This window comes from Patagioenas fasciata, chromosome 25 (assembly GCF_037038585.1).
Source record: "Patagioenas fasciata isolate bPatFas1 chromosome 25, bPatFas1.hap1, whole genome shotgun sequence".
In the NCBI taxonomy this organism is placed as follows: domain Eukaryota; kingdom Metazoa; phylum Chordata; class Aves; order Columbiformes; family Columbidae; genus Patagioenas; species Patagioenas fasciata.
This window is the reverse complement of record NC_092544.1, coordinates 642,293-661,979: the sequence shown is the minus strand read 5'-3', so window position 1 is coordinate 661,979 and position 19,687 is coordinate 642,293. Positions and strand designations below refer to the sequence as shown.

Below are 19,687 nucleotides of genomic sequence, written 5' to 3'. Positions count from 1 at the left end.
AGCATGGCAGGAACTGGTTTGTGAATCTGACAATTGTTGTGGCCTATTCCCACTATCATATACCGCATAGATTAGACTAGGGGTCACAAATCCTGAGCAGTTCTCGGTCCTCAGGCGGTGCTCTGGTCTTCGATCAGACTGCTGTCCTAGGGAACCCTAGTGAGGCAGAGCAGGCAGCACCATAAAGCCATGGGCAACGTCCTCAGACACACCGTGTCTCACCAGCTCGTAGAAGAAAGTAATCACCGGTGCCACCGCTAGAGCCGATAGCAAGAGCTACTTTGGGAAATAAAGGATTAATTTCACATATATACGCAGGAGACCCTGGTAGCAGCAGGTGTAAGTGGAAAAGAAAATTTAAGGTAGACAAATGTGAGGAGATACAACAGTCAAAGTATATTTGGAACTGAAGTGTGATATTTTCAGCATGTAGGACAGCAATGGAAATTTCTCAAACCTAAAGGTTGTTTTCTTTCAGTATTAACCGAACAAAGTGAGAAAACTCAGAGAGAGAAGGTAGTGATGGAAAGATGGGGTTTTCATGTCTCAGGGGCCTGTTCAGAAAAATAAAAGTGAATTAGGGTGATAGATGCAAGTGTGAAAGGATCCTCGCTTCAAAATGCATACGGCTTCCTGGCCTGGATGAGACTGTCAGTCTGTCTGCACGCAGGGACAGCCCCTGTCACCGAGCACCCAGGAGCATCCTCGGGAGGATGCCCCATTGCAGCAGCAGGTGAAGGTGACGGGGGGAACCAGCATCATCGATGCAAAATTTGCTTTCCGGGAGGGCCGGGGCTGCAGACCGAGCTTCCCAGCTCCCTCCCAGCGCCGGTCGCTCGAGCCCTGCAGTACGTCACCGCGGCCACTAGATGTCCCCGTCTGAACACAAATGACAGCCTGCCAAACCCCGACACCAGACCCACACCCCCGCAGCACCACCCGCTTGTTCTCCCTGACACTGACAGTAATTAAAGATAACACCACTTAGCCTTCTGTCATTTGCACTGAATCAGTAATGTTTGATTTGTTTAACCTTTGCATCAAAAAAAAAGTAAATAAACAAGCGGCTCTGCAGGGTGTGCGGCACTAAACGGAACCGGCAGCAGCGGTGATACCGTGGGGCTCCAGGGAGGTGGCACTGAGGTCGCGCTTATTCCTTACCCCCATTTCAGTGCACCCTCTTCGCCTCCTGCGTCCCCTGTAAAGCTCCACTCCAACGGGACCCTTCCCCTGTGCAGCTTCTCATCCCTGTCACTGGGGGGAGCAGAAAGGACAAGGTGCTGGTTCCTCCCGAAATGATGCTGCGCTGAGCCAGAACTGGCCATAACGATGGTTTCCATCTCACTTGTAATGCTGGGAGCATTAATTAACCCCGAGGTTGATCTGCGAGCTCCCCTCATCTCCCTTTCTGCATCCCTTACTGCAGAGCATGAGCAAGACCCCACGGAGAGGGGCTGGATGTATTGCTGGACACACCACAGGGGCTGCCCCGTCCCTGATCTTGTACTCTGGGGACAGTCAGGACACCATTGCCCATGGCAGGCTGGTTGCAGACAGGGATGGCCATTCTGGGCTGCTCTGCTAAGCTGTCCCCTGCTGCTCACGCTCTTTTTTTCCACCTCCTCTGTCTTATTTTACCTGGCTGATTATCTCCGACTTAATGTTTCCAGGTCATTTAAGCTGCTTTATTTCCTTAAGGAGAGGCAAGTGGAGATGGTAACCAGAGTTGATAAATCCTTAGACTTTGACCTCAACATTTATCTGCTTAGGCTGGTGCTCTCCATTTCTCCAGGCTGTGCAGGGGAGGACAAGCAGCTCCATTCCCCTTGCAGACAGGTTTTCATTTAAAGGCAGAGCATGACTCCTTGGCAGACCTTCCCACCCGCACTCTGCAATGCCCTGGTGATATCTAGGCTGGGCTTTATTCAGCCTGGGATCAGCTATTTCCTCTTCACTGGCCTGGTTTTGTCACGCTCGCCCACTACGTCCCAGGGAAACATCTTTGTTCTTTCTCTCTCAAAAGAGAGATCAGAGGACTGACCGGGCTGTGTGACAAGGCTGATCCCATAATATGTCCAGGAACTGCAAGACATCATTTCTCACATCACAGGAAAATGGCCCACAGCCATCAAAAGGAAAAAAGAGGCTCTAATAGCCAGCCATTATCTGATGACAATGGCTCTGTTAACACACGCTAACCCTTCCAATGTGCTTAGAAATCTGAGAAATGAAAGGTGCTGCCGCTAAGGAGAGCTTGTAGTTGGTGGTTCTGCCCAGGTGGAGAAATGGGAAGTGGAATTGGAGGCAGCAGTCCTGCAGGCTTAGGGAAATAGATTGAAAAATGCATTTGGAGAGCGGAAACAGCATAAAACATGTTGCAGCTTGGCTCATTTGGGATTCCAGTCATACGGGCAGCGACACTGGAGGATTTAGCTTGCCAATCAACATCTTATTTATTTCCTCTGAACAGGATATCTTCATTCCGTGGCCATCTCTTCCTCCGACATCTATAGAGATTGCAAACTCCAGCAGCTCGACTCATTTGTTGTTGCTGGTTTTGTTTTGTCCGGAGCAGCAGGAGAAGCAGGAAAACACGGATGCTGAAGAGAGCTCCTTGGGATGGCTGCAGACTCATTCACCCCCAGGTCACCCGGCTGAGTCTGGCTCAGCTGGACGGATTACATGGTGCTGAGGCTTGAGCTCAGCCTGCCAGGGATCAGCTGCCTGGCCTGGGTAGAAATATCTGCTTAAGTGCCTTAGGCTACGCTGGATGAGGAGAGGAGTGAAGCAATTTAGAGGAGGACAAAGACTGGGAAAGAAAATCCAGCCTCCCTGCCTTCCATGCTCTCAGCACTTCAAGCAGGGGCCCAGATGCACAGGTCACGTCTGGTGGCCTGTGTGACATGAGAAGTGGCCCAGAGCAGCTCCCAGCTGACTGCACCAGAGGAAAAACCTGCAAAAGGCTCAGGGGATGGACCAAAAGCCTGGGGGGTGTTTAAAGCCCAAAGGCTCCCCAGCAGCAAGAGCACAAGTGTGATGGGAGCGGCTGAGGGATCTGGGGGGTTCAGCTGGAGAGCAGGAGCTGAGGGGAGACCTTCTGATCTCTGAACTGCCTGAAAGGAGCTTGGAGCCAGGGGGGTCGGGCTCTGCTCCCCAGGAACAAGCGCCAGGAGCAGAGGAAACGGCCTCAAGTTGTGCCAGGGGAGATTGAGGTTGGATTTAGGAACAATTTCTTCCCCAAAGGGCTGTGGGGCATTGGAACAGGCTGCCCAGGGCAGTGCTGGAGTCACCATCCCTGGAGGGCTGGATACGGAGATGAGATTCTCAGGACATGGGGCCTTTTGCAACCAAAATGATTCTAAGGACTGTGGAACCCAAGGGACTGACACAGACCAGCACTCCCAGGGTGTCCAACCTCTCTGAGCCACTACAAGAAGGTCCCTTTACTCCCCTGCAGGACCTCTCAGACGGCTCCAGCTTCCTGGGCCAGCCCCGTGGCTTCCCCAGGTTTGTGGAGCTCCCAGCAGTGTTTTGTAACCACGAGGAGTGGCCAGCGCGCCGCGCAACCTGAGCCTCGGGGTTGTTTCAGGGGGGAACAAAACGGAGCGTTTCAAACAGAAACAGCTCTTTGCTCTTAGCTCTTGTTTTGTTTTTCTAAAGCTTTTCCAGAACTCCCAGGGTAGGAGAAAGCATTCAAATTCTCATTTTCGCTCTGCTCAAAGAGAAAACCTTTTCCTGCAGTTGGTCCCTCAAAACAGAATTTTTTTTTCCACTAACCCTCCTTGAATCAATTAAAGAAAAAGGGTTATTCGAATGAAAGCCAGTGCTCAGAAGGTTTAATACATTAAATTAGATGCAGTGAAATAAAAGCACACTGGACCTGTTTCTTCATTGAATTACTTTGATAACAGATCTCCCTATTAAAAATGAATCTCTGCCATTGTTTTTCCCTGAAGATATTTGAAGTCTACTGCAAAACAAAGCAAAAACTTTCCTAAGAGAACCATCAGAAAATAACTCTGGATTCAAATAAATGTAACGTTATGCTTTGTTTGGGATTTCGGAACTGGAAAAACAGACTTTTTGCAGACAAAACCACAGCAAATGCAAGAGCGTGCGGGTGAAGGCAGCGTGCCACAACATCAGCACGGAAATAGGGGGTTTGCTGTAATAAACTTTGAAACATCAAGGTTCATAAATTAGGTCTAAAAGAAACAATATCACTTCAATGTGTTGAAACAGCCAACTGGTTTTGGTTTGGGGGTTCTTTGGGTTGTTGTTTTTTTCTTCCCCAAAGTTTCGTGTTCCTCCCACTTAAAAAATATTAACAAAATAATCCCCCTCACTTGAAATGCTTCTCACCAAAGGTTTTCCTACCTCATTTTCCACGGGAAGGTGCTGGTTTCCTGAGGAGCTCCATGGTGCTCAGCAGACCTTTGCCTTCCACATCCCCAGCAACATAGAGGAAACATCCAGCAGAAAGGTCTCACACAGGCCCCACAGGGCACCTGAGATCAGCACCAGCAGTTTCTGCTACATTAAAGGTCTTATGCTGCAGGCCCCCTGAAATGCAGATTATCTTCAATCCCCCATACCCATTCACAGCTTCAGCCATCGCTCCAGAGCTGCAGGCAGCACCAGCTCTGCATAGACCCCTAAACATTTTACACTGCAGCATCCCTTCCTCACGTATGGAGGACTGAGAGTCAAATCACTCACACACCTCAGTGACGGGCAGGGCTGACAACAAAGCCTCAGATCCCAGCTGTACGAGGTCACCTCAAATGGGCTGAGCCCCTGCGTGGGTGGGTCAGCCACTCAGGACCAAACTGAGCTCAGGTGTGGATGCCCTGGGACAGAGAGAGGCTCTGTGCGCGGGACACTGATCAAACACAGCTGTGTGGTGAAAGGACCACACAGCCGAAATGTTATCAACCTGCCACGGGCTTCCCTTGTTAAAAAGGAACAGTCCACAAGGCTGCTGTAGCCTTCAGGGGAGCACTGAACCCAGCAGAAGTTTCTGAAGGAAAAAAGTGTTTTATGCTTTGATTCAGGAGGTGAAAGCACAGGGCACGTCACAGTGAAAGCCCAAGGACTGCATTGATGTACAGATACTGTCCAGCAAAGCTGGTGTCTCGGCTTCGGTGTCACCCAGATTCATTCATCTCCTCTGCATGGGAGTCACTCCCACCCAGAGTGGGTACTTCTGCTTGCTTTTCCTCACTCCTTCATTTCATCCTCTGGAAAAGGAGAAAAAAAGCTAGAACATCAGTCCTTTTTTAGCGTGGGGCACAAGGGAAGGAATCTTATTGATAACAGTAAGTGCTGATGAAGAGGAAGCACATCTGCGGAGGATACTTTCCAATGGATTATTGTCTGCTGGGTGTCGCCAGCCCATTTCCTCCAAATCTGAATTCTGCTGGTGGAAGCACTCCCGAGAGACACAGCTTCACATCTGTACACAGCACCAGAGCTCGGAAGAAATGTGAATCCAGCTTTCAAATGCCAGTAATGAGAGGAGAGCGGGGGAGTAAGAATTGCTTCTTTTATTAATCAAATTCCCCCCTCCCATCCGCACCGCCTGCTATCATCCATTGTGAGAGCATCATCCCCAGGGCACGCCTGCCTGTTTCTTGTGGAGTCTGTTGGTAGGGGAGCCCCAGGTACCACACGCACAGTTTTGACGGTGCTCCCACCAGCAGGGCTCTGGCAGCTAATGGAGAATGTTCTGAGCTGCCTGGAGGGACGATCCATCACACAGGGTTCAGGCCTGACTGCAGATGGAGGACGCCCGGCTCGTGAGAGCGAGAGCAAGCGGGGTATCGGGTAAGGACAAGGAAAAGGAAGGTTCGTGCTGATCTGTTTAGTCAGCAGTGATTCCTAATCCATCACCTCGCAGGTGCCCGAGGGGAGAATGCAGCCTGGGGCAGGAGCAGAATCATAAAGAGGAACCTGTCAGGCAATGCAAGGGAAGAACAAATCATCCTGGCACGGGCAAGGTCAGAAATCAAAGCTCTCCTAATGTTCCCTGGCAGAGGAAGGAAATCGGCTCCAGTTTACTGCAAGCAAAATGGATAAAATGACGTTTTCTTTGCGGGGGAAATCACAGGAGCTGGGTTTCCAGGGACGCTCCTCTTGCTGACACCAGGGATCGGTCACTCCAGGCATTCAGCCAATGCAGCCATTAATCCCTCATGGAGCAGAGTTGCCCACCTGGTACCAGTAAGAACCAGTTTCAGATTTTCAAATTCTTGTCACAGCCAAAGGAACTGAGAGGGTGTTGGGCTGGGAGTCCAGCCCAGGCTCTCAGGCACTGCTGGCCCACAGAGCACGAGCCAAGGGCAGCAGAGTGTGTCCGGACTCCTGGGCTGGTTTTACACGATGCTTCTGCTGACAAACACAAACCAAAACCTTGTCAGCACCAAAGTGAAGGTGTGTTTGCTTCAGATTGCAGCTCAAGGCTCTCAGCACAGCCATTTCATTGCCACGGGCAATGTCATCGCGTGAGTCTGCAGACGGTGCTGGCTCCCCAGGGACTGGGGTAAGTGATGTCTGGGACACAGGGCAGTGTCCACCTGCAACACCCCTGGTGACCCCACGTCATCAGCTCATTTTGCGGGTGTCAGTGCTGCCCAGCAGCAGCTGCTGCTCGCTCCCCGGCCAGCAGGACTCCTGATTCCAACACTTTTCATTTTTCCTTCCCTCCTTTTTTTTTTTTGTTTGCGATTTCTTTGACAAGCCCCTGGACTCAGCTGCAAAGCATCAGCTTCTCCTCAGCCTACCAGAGATATCATTTACACCCTCAGAAAGGAAGCAGCTGTGAGCCGATCCAAGTATCGGAATGGGAATATCACCCCTGCAGAACAGGAGCAGCATATTCACAGCTGATACCAGGAGCATCCAGGGACGGGAGAACACGTGCACTGCCCTGCGCTTTTTGCTCTCTCTCCAATGCTTTTCTTTAGGGGCCTACGAACTCCCGGAAGCAAATTTAGGGCTCACATACATCATGGCATTTTTCCTCCGTGTGGTACAGGTCTGTGGAAAGCCCTGTTGCTGGTTCTGAGATGGAAACTTAATCTGGGCATCAGCACGACTGGCAGAGCTTCCGTTCAGGGCGCTGCACAACAGTGGTGTCAGGCCTGAGAAACTGTACCTGTGCCCTAGTCTGTGCTGTAAAACGCCAAAGGGTGCAGGTCCTGCTTGCCCTTGGAGGGTGGGCATGCTGGAAAGACCCAGGTCTGCACTAGGTACGATTCAAATTGCTTGCAAGAGCTGACTCCTGTTGCTAAGAGTATGAAGAAATCAGAGTCAGGAAAAAGGGTTTTTTTCCCTGCTTTTACAGGTAAAAAACCTGCAATGCAAAGGATAAATGACTCCCCCTAAATCACCATGCGCCTCTTCAGCAGAGTAATCTCTCCAACGTACTGCAAGATCCTCTTTAGACCAGGGCACTGTCTGATAGATGCACTTTATTATTCTGGACGAAGCCATTTCCAACTTGACTCGAGGGTAAAAGGATTTGTGTAACTTTCCGTGGCCCTGTTGCCAGCGGGAATGTGTGGTTTCCATCAGCATCAGCAGAAGTGATGAACCTGCCCCTGTGAGGAAAAGCAAAAATTGCACCCCCCCAGATAAAAGTGACCCCATGTAAAGGATAACACGTTTGAAGCTTTTCATCAATCCCATTAGGGAGAAGTGGTATCTACTCTCCTGTAATCAAAATCCTACCTGCACACTGCCAGTCTGGCTTAGACAAGCTTGTTTCTCCTGCAGCCTTTTTCAGATCTAGAGATTGGCTTGTGCTGAGGTGATATTGAATTGATTCAAAACAAATTTTAAGATGTTTCAGGCATTAAAGTTCTTTGGGAAGGTCACTGGTTATACGATACAAGTGGCTCCTTTTCAATCTACCCTTTAGTTTCAATTTACAGTTCTGCAGAGAAACACGGAGTGCTCTGATTCCTGGTTTAGAAGAAAATAAAACAAACTCGCACGGTGAGCACGGGCAGAAGCCTCTGCATTTGATTGCAGCGACTCCTCTGCTTGTGTCAGTAGTTGGACCTTGGATTTCACGTCTAAAAGCACATTTTTTGCTGGTATGAGGTTAAAGAAAAGTGCAAAACCAAAGAAATGTTGCTGCACATGGGTGTCCTTGGTGTAGAAACTGCAGCACTTACCTGTGGGGCTGTGACAGCACAGACCTGGTGAAATCCAGGGGGGTGCGGGGGGCAAGTCAGAGACCGCGGGTTTGGGAGCGGGCTCCTGTGTGCGCTGTTGTGAAAAGGTCACACGTCTGACTCTTGTCATGGGCTGTTGAGGAGAGAAATGTGGTGGGGAATGGTACACGGTGTGAGGCTGCAGCCGGTGGGGGGCAGGTGTGCAGAGGGTGGTCAGACCTGTCCTGGAGACCATGGGGGTGATGGAGGGGCTAATGAGGCAGATGTGCAAGAGGGGAGAACCACAGCGGTGCTCCGGCCACGATGGTCTGAGGATTCCATGGAGACAAGGTTTGCAGGGAGAGGTAATAGCTTCTATTAGAACAACTGGTATCATCGAGGGGAAAAAACGGCCGGCTTTTGAGCACCCAGTCATTGCAGCGCTATGAAAAGGAAATTTGGGTGAAGGATTACAGAAAATGCAGTGAGAGAGAACCTGACAAACTCATTTAAACAGCTGGTGGCTGGCTGGTAGATCCCTGTTGTCTGATGCTCTTTTGGGGCATTTCCAATCAAGCAGGCAGGGTGTAAAATGCCTCTGAATCAGAGCGGAATGACTCACATTTCCCTTGTTCTCATGTTTACTTATGTAAATGATAACAGTAAGCGCAGGACAGATGGAGCTGGATCCTTGCTGCTCTCACACAATGTACATTTTTCCTTCAGTGGCCGGAAGTACTGCTCTGTATTATTATGCACTGCAGCCAGGGATACGTTGGTGCAGCGAGCCACACAGGAGATGTATAGACAGTATGAATCAAACCAATTATCCTCAGGGTGAAAGCCGGTGTTGTCTATTTATGGGGAAATGGAAAATTCACATACTGGCAAATAGCAAGTCGGAGGCATTTTTCATTGCCGGGACAGCTACTAGAGGGAGACATCACCACACACTAAGCGAGGGCCACCTAATTTGTGGCAATATGGCTATAATATCTCTCAAATAATGAGCAAGACGAATGTGTTAGTACCAAAGCCGGGTGAGAGGACCGCTGACGGAGCTGGGCCACCTCGCGCAGGTTGTCCCCCGCTCCTTCCACGGCTCCAGGAGCTGTGGATTATTCTGAGAAATCTGATGTCTTGTCATTTCTCCAGTGTTGAAACCCAGCCGTTCATTCCTGCTGCCGCCTTTCTCCTTTCTCAGGAAGGTCCTTCCTGTTCCTTTCAGCAGAGGGGACCCTGCGGTTGTTTGTTTGCTTCCCTTTGATCTCCTTGCTGTTCTGCTTTCCAACTTTTCAAGCTTGTTTGCAAACTGAATTGCTCCTTTTATTCCTGAGAAGGGCTAATGACCTCTCTTAGGGCAGCTCCGAGTGTAGCTTGTCCGCAGGTTATTCAGCATTTTAATGCCAGCACACAGTGTAAAACAGCACCAGTACTCTTTTATTCACTAGCAGTCATTAAGCCAGCTTGATTGGTTTAGAGGGCTTTTTTCCTTTATTATTGCTAACATGAGAAATTTTAACTTATTATTTACCCTTTGATAAAGACAGGTCAACCGAGACAAAATATTATTGCAAGTTTCCCCAAAACAATGTCGCAATTGCTGAGTGGATTTCCCACTTTTCTGAGCACCTGTGGCTGGGTTTAGATGGTCACAGGAACTGTTGGTCCTCTCTTCATTAGGGCAGAAAGGAAGAGCAAATTTGATGGAAATTCTTGAGACCTGAGAGCAGAAACAGACAATTCCGTCCGCCTCACTGTCTCTAGAGAAAGCAGGAGCCATGAATCAGATGGAAATTGCTATAATCTCGCTATGTATTAATAATACTCAATTTCATTTATTGTGAGCGAGAGGAATACAGACCTCCCCTGCCTCCTGCTATGTTCATAATTTATCCCCAGCCAATTAACTTCTTCTGCTGCAGAATTAATAAACTATTCTATTATTGATGCCAAGAAGTGGGTATGGCATTCTCTGTCTTTCTGACAGCGTTGTGAAAAGTTACGCGTATCATGGCGACAGGAAGGGGAGCTTTCGGAACTCCCTTTGGTACCAGGCGTGGGAGGGACACTGCGTGGGAATCGGCTCTCAGCCCATCACTAACCCTGCGCTCACCCTCACCCGACTTTTCTCAAACCATGGAAACCTATTGATGCCCCTCAAAATTTCCAGAGTCAATAGTATTGCTGAGGTCAATTAATGAGGTCAAATGGTGGATTTTCCATGTTTGCCTCATCACTAAGATGCATAGTCACTTCAGATATAAAAAAACTGAAGGTAGCACTTCAGTTTGGGATGAGACTCATCTCGCTGAGCTACCAGTCAGCGCAGTGTGCCGCCACGCTGAAGCAAACCCTGCAGCCTCCTTTCAAAGGCACTGAAGAGAGACAGTTGCTGCGAGGAGCAATCCTTCTAACCGCTGTAGACATCTATTTCGAGACAACATGAAACACACTGCAGGCAGCACCGACTCCGACAGCCAACCGGGTCTGTATCAGGGAGGCCTGCACTGCAAATACCTGTTTGTAACTGGAGAAACCCCTTCGTTCCCTTGCTGAGCAACCTGAATACTTTCAGAGGGTCACCCGTGCCACCTGCTCCAGAGGAGGGTGACGTGTGGAAGCGAAGGGAGGTTGCATGACCAGCTTGCCCTGGTGCCAGCCTTTTAGACAGGCAAGTTTTGGAAAGATGAGTCTCAGGACCTTGGTTTGTGAACCCACGGAGGGGTACGGATGTGGGGATGCAGCCTCTGACGATGGTGGTGAGGATCCCAAGATGCCTTTTGTAAAATACCACAGGTCCCGAGTGGCATCTTCAATTCCCCTCATGATGACCTGCACGATGGTTGAGGGGATCTGGCTCTAAGTGCCACCACTGTTTGCACCCCTTGTACAATACAAAAGGATTTTTAGTGCAGGAAAAGTAAGGTATTTCTACCCAAAAAAGCCATTCTGCAGTGCAGCTTTTACATTGCCTCAGATTCGCATATGCCCTGCCCTCATAGGAAGCTCCAAAGCAGTGGGTACTGTTGGACAAAGCCATGGTTTGCCAAGCACGTTCTTGTTCAGAAATGGGGGTTTGCTCAAACCTATGCCATTTGAGGGAATGTACCTTTTCCGGGAGCAAAATTTCTCAGACCTACAATACCTCTTCCATTTTGGCCAGAAACATTAAATAGGGCCTGACTGCCCCATAACAAAAGACCAGGTTGTTTTCTTTGGGCCACAATTGAAGTCAAAAGGCTGAGAGGCGCCTAAGCCAGCTGTAATGTTTGCACTGGAAGCTGTATCTCCTGTGCTCCAGGAAAAAGCACATGTCGCCAGCCTGTCACCTGCTCTGGATGCTGATGCACTTCTCTTGGAGCTTTTCCATCTCTACAAGTGAACCTTGCGGCACAGACTGTCTCTGCTGCACACCAAACCGTTACTCGCTTCCCACACACAACTCTCAGCTCCTCTGGTCTCTGAATAGGAAAAAAACAAACCTCATAAAACAAATAACTCACTATCTAGCTAACCAAGCAACTCACCCTGCCTCCCAAAATATTGTTGTTTCAGTGCAATACGAAATAGAGAAACAAAGGCTGAAATATTTGTCTAGCTTCTGCAGGGACAGAATCCTCCCTGCTCTGCAGAGGGCTGAAGGCTCCATTTCTGGCTCATGTGAAGTTTTATTTAAAAACCAAAAAGTCCATGTAAACAAAGTCGAAGTGCTATTGTTTCTAAAGACAGCTCTGGGCTTTTCTCTATGGTAACCTCGCAGAAGGTAATTAGGGAGCCATAGCAACAGCTACCCCTCCCAGCACACTGTCTGCTCCCTCCCAAATACTGTGCAAGCTCCAAAACCTACAGGCAAGCATCCTGGGGATGCTGGACTGATTTACATTATGTAAGAGGCAATCTGATGTTGCCCAACATCACTTGGGGCTTTGTTTTTGACAATGTTCTATTTATTTCTGCTCCAGTGTGTGAACAGGAGACAGTGGCCAAAAGCTGTGATGGTGTGTCCTTGCGGTATGTGTGGCAGTGCATCTGCCTCTCTAATTGTGAATTATGCCGTGCTGTGCTTGGATCCACATCCTGCAGCCATTTCTGCAGTGGGGTAGATGCTTTGTATCTGGGGGGAAATCGTGGCCTCGGTCTTCTGCCCTCCCCAGGTCTGAGCTCTGTGCTTTGGAGTTCTTGGGACTTTGCTCCATTGCTGACGGGGGTTAAATGAACTCTGGAGGTATCTGATTTGTCCTGTTCCCTGGTGGGTATCTCCAGCACTGGTACCCGCTCCGCCCCAGCGAGTCCCTCTCGTCCTCATTATAAAACTGATGCTCTGTGAAGCCCAAAAATGCAGCTTGGCAAAAATCCCCGAGCAGGGATGGAGCAGCAGTGTGGCTTTGTGCTTGATCTGACATCCAAACACCCAAAACAGTGATCTCGCCCAGCTTTCCGCAGGTGTCCTCTTCGGAAAGTGGGCCAACAACATCACTCTGCTTATGAAATTCTCACAAGAGACATTCAAAAGCTCTGACATTCAAAAGCTCTTTTGTTACATGAGGGCAGAAGAAATGACAAGGTGACAGTTTCCGTCCCGCCCTTACAGAGCAGCTCGATGTAAAATGCAATGGAAGGCGGAATATTGAAAGCAAGGCAAGGCAACCATGTAGATTGGGCATTGCCCTCCTCTCACGCGCAATGGCACAGGACACAGGCACAAGTGTCCTGAATGAACCTTGGAGCAGGAGTACTCCTGAGGCTCAACCATCGCAGCACTCCTGCCACCTTCTACGTACAACTTCTGCCTGGCCCCAGACACTAGGACAGAAGCAGCAATTTCTGCTGAAAAGAGCAATGATTTGGAGCGTGCTTAAGCCTATCCACCCACTTAAGCAAGGTATTTAGACGCAACAGGTCTCTGGCTTGGAGCTGACAGGCGTTTACTCTATGAAGACACGAAAGCTGTAATTTCCCATAATGAATAGCAACTGCTTATTAGCTGATCTCTCCTTCCCTAATTTTGTTTTATGTGCGATCTTGGCAGAAGTGCAGCCGCTCAGCTGCAGGTGGGAGATAGGAAGTATATTTAAATATGCAGGAATGAAGAAAGAGTATAGTAGAAATACGCAGTAAGATACATCTAAAAATTTTGCAGAAAGGGATCAAGGAAAGTGGGTTCAGGAAACATTTTCCTCTCTGGACAAGCGTTTCAGTCTGACTTACCTGCAGGTGGGAGCACAGTGGTTTTCAGTCTCCTCTCCACAGCACCTTGTATCTGATCTTGTTGAATTTGGCTTTCAAGATCAGGACTGGATGCACCATTTTACTTTCTCCTCCTCAGGCTGTGGCTGTTAAAAAATACAGAGTTGATTTAGTTCAAGGATCTGACTGGTACCCAGTGATTCTGTCAGCTTCTCCTCCATTTTAAAGGCCTCTCTGCCTGCCTGGTTTTGCCCTCTGATTTCTATCTGTGATATCTCTCAGCTCAGCTCCAGCTCTGTTTCCCTGAATGGTCCCATAAATGAACACGATTTGAGTGTTTTGTGACCTCTATCTTGTTGCAAGGAATGGCTTTTTCTATCTCCCAAGAGTCGAACGGGTCACGCAGGACTGTAATTACCACTGAACGATCCAGGTGGGAGCGAGACAGGTAGGGCTGAAGATAAAGGACAAGCAGCCACACCACAGTCATCACAAGCACTAGAGCCGAACTGGGGCTGTCTCGGTGGGAAGGATGGTCTTGAATGGGCTGTGGAGAGAAAATAACACTCTGCTGCACCCTTGGCAGTCCCATTAGTGTTGTCAAGAGACCGGCAGAGCAAGGCAAGGGGTCGAGCTGTCATTTTCTATCCTGCAATCACTCTGCAAGGGCAGCAGCATCTTCCAGGTTGTCCGTCAGGGAATAAAATTCCTCCTCCAAGAAAAGAAGAGCAGAGAAATGTCTTGATGAGAATTGATAACATACGAATGTAGACACTCTGAGTCCTTATTCGGCTGTTTTCCCATCCTAAGAAAGTTCTGTTTATTTTAAACTCTTTGTTTCCCTGTTTGCAAGACATAACACAGACTTGGTTCTTTCTTTGGTCTTTGGATGGGGTTACTGAAGGAGATGTGGACACAGGGGTTCTAATTGGACCCAATCCTTTTAACTACCAACAGCACACACACCAGTGATTTTTACAGCAAAGGCAACGCAGACTGGAGTGATCAGCCTTAGAAGGGGTGATGAGGGTCCAGAAACTACTGCCAGACATTAGACCTTAATTTTTTACCTTCTAGTTTTGTCTACGTGGGCAAACCCAGAAGTCCAAGAGTGTTCCAAATACATGAATCAAAGGAGCAAAGAAGTTTGTAGAGGGATAACAACCGGCGCCTGCTCCACGTCCAAGAGCTGACAGCCCAGGGCAGAGGAAGGACTGTGCGGGGTGGGGGACACAGCAACAGCCCCACGCATCCTCCATGGCAGCTGCAGCCAAAACAGGTTTTGCTTAATTTAATTTCTTGCCAGTTAACACCAACTTCTGAGTCTATAGGTCTGTATGCAATGAGGGCTGATACTGCTCTGGTGTGGGTCACCCACAGGGTACAGACCTGGCGTGACTCAAACCCTGTGATTTACACCCGATCCGGAGCAGAGAGGGGCGACCCAGCCCTGTGCAACCTCGACAGAGGTTTCAGCATCCCCCAGTGGATCTCTGAAACAGAGGTCACCAGATTAATGTACATCCTGCTGTCACTTCATTGAAACAACCACGGACTGATTGCTCTGAGCGCCCTGTCAGCTATTCATTAAACGCTTGATTGAGGACTGTCACCGATGCCTTTTCTCTTTTAATTAAGCCAGGTGCTCCTGCAGGCAGGCTGGGAGCGCCGGGGCCGGCTCGGCTCTGCTGCCGGGCTGGGGGCACCAGGAGGTCCCTTCCCCCTGTCTCCTCTCTCCGCTCTGATCCTGAATTTGAAGAGAGCGTTAATTAAAAACTGTTTCACGGATTCATCTGCTGAGGCTCCTTTCTTAATTAGCACACCCTATTAGCAGTAAAACTGTGCAAGGCAAACAAGGTTTTACATATCTTCCCATTTTCTTCCCCTACACTTGCTGGGCGATAACGGAAGATGGATGATCCGTGGGTGTTTCAGCTGATTAGGAGCCAAAGTTTTGTTTTCTCTGTCCCTTTCTGTTACAAATGTCCGGATGCGGGAGATTTCATCTGTGTGAACGACCCTGGAAAGCAGTTAGCGCACAGCGAGCGTGTTAACATGGTGAAGACCAGCTCCCAGAGGAGCCTCAAAAGACCAAAAACAGCAACAGCAAAGAATAAATACATTCAGTCAGAAAAAAAGGGTTTTGTTGGTGCTGAAATACACGATCTCGAGTCTTTCCACTTCCTTTACAGGGGACAGCGTTAACCCTTCTGGGAACTGAGGAACGTCATCCAGAGGTTTCACCGAGGGCTTGGAGCCACAGCCGTCGGGTTCTGCTCCGCTCTGTGAGGCTGTGGCTGGGCTGTGTGGAGCTGCAGCTGAGCGGTCCCTCTGCCCGGGGGTCCCCTCCGCAGCACCTGGCCCGGCACAACCCCTGTTGCTCTGGAACCCCTCACCTTGGCTGGCGGCTCCGGTCCTGCCACTGCTGTTTACCACAAAGCCACACGCCCAGCTTGGAGTGAAGAAGGGTGGTGATTTCTGAATTCTTCAGAGGAATACAAAGCCCAAATATTATATTCAAATATAGAGTCTCCTAAACCCCTATTAACAAGCTTCTCTTCATTATTCCTTTGATTTGCATAGTGCTGTCTTAATGCAGACTAAATGTAATTATTTCTCATTGCTGTTTTGCCTGCATTAGTAAAAACCAATGCCACAGGGCCTTGTTCAAAAACGGCCTGTATAAATATTGTTAAAAATAAATGCATAACATTAATTCTTCATCGTTCATGTCACTGTTTATTTAATGCTCTAAAAAGCTAATTACCACTAATTTTATTCTACATCTTCTTCAGGTCTTACAGTCTCGGCACTATAAGATAAAAGAATTAATTGTTAATTAGCATACCTTTTTTGGAGAACACTTTTTCTTTATCAAAGATTACAAGAGGAGGAAGCGAGGGGGAAGGGGAAGCAATGAAGCTCTCAATATTTCTGCCAGCTATGGTGCCAAAACGGCCTTTTTCTTAAACAACAACACAAACTTTTATCTGGCTCTGGGGAGGAGAAGTACAAGCTATGGTGTGTGAAGCCAATAAAAGCACCAGTATTATTATTAGTTTTCCTTGCACTGGATGTCTGAACACATTGTACCTGACTGCGTCTGCAGCCTGATGGATTTGTAGAACGGGAAGTGCTGTTGCTGGAATTTGAGACTTCCACAACCAAAAGCCAGGTGTCCTTCGCTGTGAAATGACCTGGGAGGCAGCGTGAACATTCATTCTGAATGTCACCTCTGGACATGAGCAGGGGGAATTGTGTTTGAAGGAGCATTGATGGGGATCCAGCACTGCCGTGCACGTTCCTGGGCATCCAGGGGAAGCCAGAGAGGGTTTCACAAATTCCTCCAGAGCCTGATTAGCACAAACTGTGCTGCTCTGCAGGTGGTGAGAGCCTGGCCCAGGTACCCAGAGGGGTGGTGGATGAACCATCCCTGAGACATCCCAGGCCAGGCTGGACGGGGCTCTGAGCACCCTGAGCTGGTGAAGATGTCCCTGCTCATGGCAGGGGGGCACTGGGGGGCTGGGACGGTCCCAACCCAAACTGTTCTGTGATTTTCTGGTTCTCTGATTCTACCCTCTGGGCTCGCCCCCACACACGGGGCCTTTCCTCCATGCCGGGCACAGGTTCCTGTATGGAGGGACCACAGGGCAAAGGAGGCTTTTCCATCTTTCTGCCCTTTTCTGGGACCTCCCTCGTCCAGACCAGGTGGGATTTCAAGGAAGGGAGCTCCTGTGGGAAGGCAGTGGTCCTATTCCTGCCCTCATTTCAGGATTCCAGCCACCACCCACATTTCTTTGCTTCGAGGCAGTTGCCGTGTCACTCCTACGTGTCTTGGGCAGAGATGTTTACAGTGAGTTGAGCCTGACAGCAGCAGCTTTGCAGGTCACAGGAAAGGGCATTTCATCAACTCCGTCTTGCAGAAGCCAGGACCCTGTCGAACATCACCGTGCTGATGTACTAAACCTACTCCTCTCCCCAGCTTATTAAGCCTGAGATCAGCCAAGAGGAGCAACACTGAGTTGGGTTTAGCCCCAATGGTAGTTTCTTTGCCCTTGTGCTCAAATTTTCAGCCGTCACCTGCCACAAATTCTCTGTTACCTCCCCAGGGCCATGGGCCACCATGCCATGGACCCACGTCGGAGCCTCGCCGTCCGGTGTCGCGATGGGAGCGTGCGGTTTATGCCAGAGCAGACTTGCTGGCTTTGTGATGTATTTATAGTCACATCGGTTTTCTCTCCAGCTAATTGGAAATGTCAGGGAACTTTTAATTTGTAACAATGAAGTGAAACGCGTCCGCCTCCGTATTTACATAAATTAGGGGGAGTTTGCACACATACATTTCCAGGAAGAAAAGACTAAAAAGAAACAAATTCAGGATGAGTTTCCCGCTTGAAATATTCATGAAGCCAGGCGTAAAAAGATAGCAATGACTAGACAGACTTGTCAAAGGAGAAAATTAAGGACAGAGCCATGGGGACATGTCCTGGGAGGCTTCTTGCCCTTCCCACTCACTTGGGGCTGGACTCTGCCCTCGTTAGCGCAGGTCAGGACCCACCGCACAGAAGTCAACAAGAGCTCTGCTCCAGCTGGCAACCCAGGCCTGGGCCCGGCTTTAGCAAGTCTCTGCTTTGAGCTGCTCTGATGGGGATTTGTGGGATGCTGGCTTTTTGCTAAAAGACTGGGGGTTTTATTGGCTGCTGCTTTGCAGAAGTTCATGCAGCCTTAATGAGATGCCCTGGTGAGGAGCTACAAACTGGTGCCTTGGCCCTGGACGGGCTGAAGGAAACAGAGGATTCGCGTGTAGAAAACGAGCATTTATTCAACACAGCAACTGGTGGATTCTGTTGCTTCTCAGCAGGAAGGGAGAGTCAGAAAAATTCAGTGCTTATGGCTTGTCCTGGCTCCATCTAAGCATCTGTCCACATCCATGACCTATTAGCTCTTCCCAGTAAATATTTAAATCTCAGACAGCTTAGCACTTTTTGGCTATTTTTATTGCACCTGCAGTCAGAGCACAGCAAGGGTCAGTGATTCATCTGCTGGCATAATTCATGCACAGTATTCTCCAGCATTATCCTCTGAATCTGCTATTAACCTGCATTATTCCATTAATTCAATATTTATCTCTGGTGCTGTTAATGGAGTATTTGATTTAACAGTACATGAATATTGCATCCTGCAGTAGTAAGAAAAAAGGTGAAATTAGAATTTAAAACCAGAACAGGATAATTGCTAATCTAATATACTTGCAAAATTGTTAAACACAAATTCTGCTAGGCTTACCCCAACCACGGGGTTGACATTTCAATCCATTTAGCACAGATGGAGCATTTTGTAATTTGTAGAAAGGGACGTATTCCGTGAAGGATGCTGGAACCCTGATAAGTTCACATCTGTTAGATGTTTCATACGGTTTGCTGCAGCTACGCAAAAACTCAAATCCAACGGTAAAACTGTGTCTTGGAGGAGCAATAACAGCTTGATTGAGTCTTGACGTTTTGTCATTGCTGCTGCGATGGCACGAGGACACAGCCTAGAGCACAGGTCTGGGCCCCACATGAACAGCCCATATGGAGGAACTGGGCCTGGAGAACTATGGCTTGATTCCCTTAATCATATGTTCTTGTGTCTTCAAAATGGCTCAGAAAGTCTTGCTTGCAGACCTTGTAAGTTCCCAGGCAGACTGAAATCAAGCAGTGACAGTAAGATAAGCTTTGGAATAAGCTGATCTCTTGAGTAGCTCTATTTTGGGCCAAGTGACGGACACCGGACAGATGCTTGTCCAACATCTTCCAGATAATTGCCGCATTTTCATTTGAAACTGCCAAAGATGGAGAACCTTCCACTGTTTGTTTTAGTGGTTGATCATTTATACTGCTAGTGTGCTATGGTTTATTTCTCATCTCTCTTATGGTTTCTTTCTCATCTCTCTCACTATAGTTTCCAAATACTGGGGTTTGTTGTTCTTTCCTCCAGACCACTTTGAAAGAGTCTACGATCAATTCACCTCTAGGTTTCTACATTTAAAAGCCTGTTTAGGTCTTAGCGCTGGTCTGAGAGGTTTGCAGAAAAATCAGCGTCTGGAAAAACCAGGAAGTGAGAGGCGGTGCCACCAGCCCGAGGCCCGATTCACGGCTTGGACCCCAAGCCTGCACAGCAGCTCCGCGCTGCCGCCTGGGCCCCTTGCTGAGCCTGTTCCACCAGGTGAAACCTCCTCCGTCCTGAAATTTCCCCTCCTGCACGACAGACAAGGACTTTGCACAGAAGTTGACAGCTAGTCCCACATCTCTTACTCCATTCCGAATGCAAACCCTCCCATGGGAAGGTTGGGACAT

The 19,687-nt window shown here is 48.8% G+C and overlaps 1 long non-coding RNA gene across 1 annotated transcript in view; it reads right to left on the bottom strand.

Moving 5' to 3' along the window:
• Positions 1-5,767: 5,767 nt before the first annotated feature.
• Positions 5,768-19,687, bottom strand: part of LOC139825594 (uncharacterized) — a 34,191-nt gene continuing 20,271 nt past the window's right edge. Inside the window, exons 3-4 of the long non-coding RNA XR_011735748.1 lie at positions 13,371-13,495; positions 5,768-7,601 (exon numbers count right to left, since the gene is read on the bottom strand). This is a non-coding gene — a long non-coding RNA (uncharacterized lncRNA). The remainder of the gene's footprint in view (positions 7,602-13,370; positions 13,496-19,687) is intronic.